Here is a 4,089-nt window from a genome sequence, read left to right on the forward strand (position 1 = left end):
GAGAGGCAGTGCAAGACAGGAGTGCCTGGCATGCTATGGTTCATGGGGTCACGAAGAGTTGGACACGACTAAACAACAACAACAACAACGTACCAAGTAAGAGAAGAGTATAAAAGCCCACTGTACCATCTGGCTTCACAACACTGCGTATACAGTTGAACCAATGGCAGTAGTATTTTTTTTTGGGGGGGGGGGAGAAACCCAACCTCTTGCAGTTTCTGCTGTGTCTAATCCCCTCCTTTAAGCTCCCACAGTCAGAACAGCACTGTCTAGTAACAGGTTGCACCCCTTCTTTAAATAAACAGATAGTTGAGTCCCCATCGTAGCACCTATGGGCACAAGGCGGTCTTAAGCATATCTGGCGCAGTGGTGCAAAGATCCCTCCGGCGCCTCCCTGGCAACTCCAAAAGAAGGGAGGGGGCGGTGGAAAATGTCCTCTGCCTCCCCCACCGCCCTGATCCCCGGCGTGGCGGTGGCGATCAAGCAGGAAAACGTGCTGGCGGACATGCTCTCTGGCGTTGGGGCGCCCGAGAAGGCAGCTCGGGAAGGCTGCATGCTGCCTTTTGCCAGGAAGCAGGAGGAGGACAACGACTGACAGATGCAGAGGTTTGGGAGGGAAGCTGCACGCTTCTTCCATCCTAAGCCTCTTCAAGGATCGCTCTCCTCCTGCGGAGGCTTGGGAAGGAAGCTGCACGCCTGCCAGCCATATGGGAAAGGGGAGGCTTCCAACAAAGCTGCACAGCTCCCCCACTCTCTACGGTGCCCCTGAGAGGTCGCCGCCCTGGCGCAACAAACCACTAAGAGCAATGGGAAAAACGGCTCTGCATGGGCACCAGTGCCCCCTGCCCCAAGATCTATCAGGGTGCCTGCCATGCTCCCTAGTCCCTTTCATGCCAGATTGTGAACTAGAATAGCCATATGAATTCCTCGTCACTCTCCCTAATTGGCCAGCAGACCAGAAGAGAAGGCAGTTTTCTCTGCTGGTAGCATCCTATTAGAAGAGACATGGTAGTTTTAATTGGATGCTACCAGCAGGAGGGAGCATGGGCTCAGAGAACAGGAGATAGCAAGGCCTGGCTGCATCTGTGCTTTCGTAGTGGAAAAAAGGTACATAATAGGAGAAAGAAAAAACCCAAATACCCAGGGCCCATGGGAAGGTTAAAAATGGATCAGTCGAGGGGTTGTAGGGGCAGGAAGTAAAAATGGAACAGCTGAGAAAGGGACAAAGGACAGAGCTGTCAAGGCTGGTGAGAAAGAGAGAAGTTTGCGTATAAGAATGATCCAGGAGAGAAAGTGTGTGTTACGTTGGCTGTCAGACATACAGTATAGCCTTCCTTGCATGAAGCAATATTTTATGTTCCGTGAAATGGGCAGTTTGCCTGCCAGACAGAGATGGAGGGAAAATAGTTCATGGCTTGTGTCTGGCCTTGCATTTCAGCCTGGATAGCTCAGTTGGTTAAAGCGTGGTGCTGATAATGCCAAGGTTGCAGGTTCGATCCCTGTATGGGACAGCTGCATATTCCTGCATTGCAGGGAGTTAGGCTAGAGATGATCCTCAGCGTCCCTTCAAACTCTGTGAGTTCTATGGCCATCTTAGCAGCTGTTCAGTGACATAAGGATGCAGGATGAACCATGCTGGAACTGAAGAGGAGGCCGCGGTGTACACTTGGCCTCCCACCAGCGGAAACACCGCACTTACGATGAGGGAGAGGGGCAAAGAGGAGGGGAGTTTGGCGCTGTGCGGATGCACTGGTGGGAATGTAGGACTGGCTCTGCCAGTGCACTTGCACAGCACCAACCTCTGCACGTCTGATAAGTGCAGCAATGCTGCTGCTGGTAGGCCAGGTGTGCACCAGGATCCTTCTCCTTTGTCTGCTCCTGGATCAGACCAGAAGCCTCTCTAGTCCAGTATTCTCACAGTGGCCAGCCAGATGCCCATGGGAAACCTACAAGCAGGCCATTAGTGCCATCAAAACTGCCCACAATTGACAGTATAGTGATGTTGACCACAACAGCATCCAGTATTGTGAGCCCTATTTCACAGAACTCTCTTCCAGCTGAGGTCAGACAGGCCCCACTCTCTGTTGAACTTCTGGCATGTATGGAATACATTTTTATTCTAGCAGGCATTTTGTCTTCTGCCCGGACACTGAGGTCCAGCACCGAGGGCCTTCTGGCGGTTCCCTCATTGCGAGAAGCCAAGTTGCAGGGAACTAGGCAGAGGGCCTTCTCGGTGGTGGCGCCTGTCCTGTGGAATGCCCTCCCATCAGATGTCAAAGAGAAAAACAGCTACCAGATTTTTAGAAGACATCTGAAGGCAGCCCTGTTTAGGGAGGCTTTTAATGTTTAATTGTTTGATTTCATTTTTCTGTTGTAAGCCGCCCAGAGTGGCTGGGGAAACCCAGCCAGATGGGCGGGGTATAAATAATAATAATAATAATAAATAATAATAATAATAATTATTATTATTATTCTGCTATGGGGAATAATACATTGGCATGGAAAGAGATATGTTACAGGTTTCTAAGAATTCCCTATGTTCATAGAATCATAGAGTTGGAAGGGACCCTGAGGATCATCTACTCCAGTGTTTCCTAAACTTGGGTTGCCAGCTGTTTTTCGACTACAACTCCCATCATCCATAGCTGGCGAGACCAACAGTCAGGGGATCATGGGAATTGTAGTCCGAAAACAGCTGGAGACCCAAGTTTGGGAAACACTCCAACCCCCTGCAATGCAGGAATATGCAGCTGTTCCTTATGGGGATTGAACCTGCAACCTTGGCATTATCAGCTTTCTTTAGCAAACAATGAATTATTTGGCACGTTCTTTATTGCACTTCACATGGCCTACCCTTTCTTCTGCCACTCTCCCATCTGAGCAACAGCTAGGGCTTATCCACACTTCCTCTTGTTCTGCTGCTTTCCCCCAGAGGGAAACCGTGCTTTAGTGCTCAGTTGGCATGATTCTGGTTTTCTGTGGCTTCCCATTTGTTCCAATTTAGAGACAGAGAGTGGGTTTTCCATGGGAAAGAAGCAGGGCAAGGTGAAAACTGCTCAGACCTGTGCTTTCTAGGCGTGGGACAAGTGGCAGTGTGGATGAGCCTGTAGTCTATGTCCCCCTTTCTTCTTGATTCTTCTATAGAGGTTTCTCATCCTGGCTGTTGCAAATTCTTCCGCTTCTCTTGCTTAGGAAACACATTATGCGCCCTGCAGTCCCAAAGATATCAAATGACTTTCACGTGGCATTGCTTCTGGTGTTGTGAAACTTAATTATAAAGTGACTTGCATAAGCTGCTGGAGACAGAAAAATATGCATGTGCATCAGCCTGCTTTTTTGCAGGGATTTTTTTTTAACCCAAGTCCTAGCAATTAGAGCCACTGGAAAACTTCCTAAATAATGAAGTTTGTCAATGCAACGCAAAACAAAACGAATCGGTTGTACACGTGCTGAGATTTTCTGGGGTTGGGTTGGGTGAGGGGATAGCTGCTCTGGACTCCTTTTGGAGGAAAGGCACAACAACAACAACAACAACAACAACAACAACAACTTTTTTTCATTAAAAATGAGATGCTGGTATTCTTATAAGCGTCAAGGGTGCTAGCACAAAGTGGCTATGATAGGCAGCAAAAAAAAGGGATGTGCACTCCATATCAGTAAGAACTATATAAAAACACACACACACTAATGATAATATTTTGTGCTTCCCCCAAAACAAAAGCATTAAAGATTGAGTGGTAAACGCTAGAGTTAATTAGCATTATGTTTAACGCCATTGTCAATCCTTTTTTTAGGACTAATACTTAAGAGATCTATCTGCACACAGCAGGCCCAGCAGCAAAGCACTTGAGGAGAGGTTTCTCCTGCTAAGTAGATAATTGGCAGGGGAAGCCTGCAGTTTGTCATAACAAAATTGTACCACAGCAGGAGGCCTTTCTGGTCAAAAAATTTCCTCTGCTTAGCTGTGTGCCTCCAAAGCCTTTCTAGTTACTGTTCGGGTTAACGGGGCTTTTAATAAAAGCAATCTGGATATAAACACAAAGACAGCTAGCACACTGAAGATTAAAAGAAAATCATAGAATCATAGAG

General features: G+C 47.8%; 1 non-coding gene across 1 annotated transcript; it reads left to right on the plus strand.

Annotated features, from left to right (window-relative positions):
• The first annotated feature begins 1,437 nt into the window (after positions 1-1,437).
• TRNAI-GAU (transfer RNA isoleucine (anticodon GAU)) lies at positions 1,438-1,511 on the plus strand. The gene has a single exon. It is a non-coding gene; the product is annotated as a tRNA-Ile (tRNA).
• The last annotated feature ends 2,578 nt before the right edge of the window (positions 1,512-4,089 follow it).

Source organism: Zootoca vivipara, chromosome 7 (genome assembly GCF_963506605.1).
Source record: "Zootoca vivipara chromosome 7, rZooViv1.1, whole genome shotgun sequence".
NCBI classification, from domain to species: domain Eukaryota; kingdom Metazoa; phylum Chordata; class Lepidosauria; order Squamata; family Lacertidae; genus Zootoca; species Zootoca vivipara.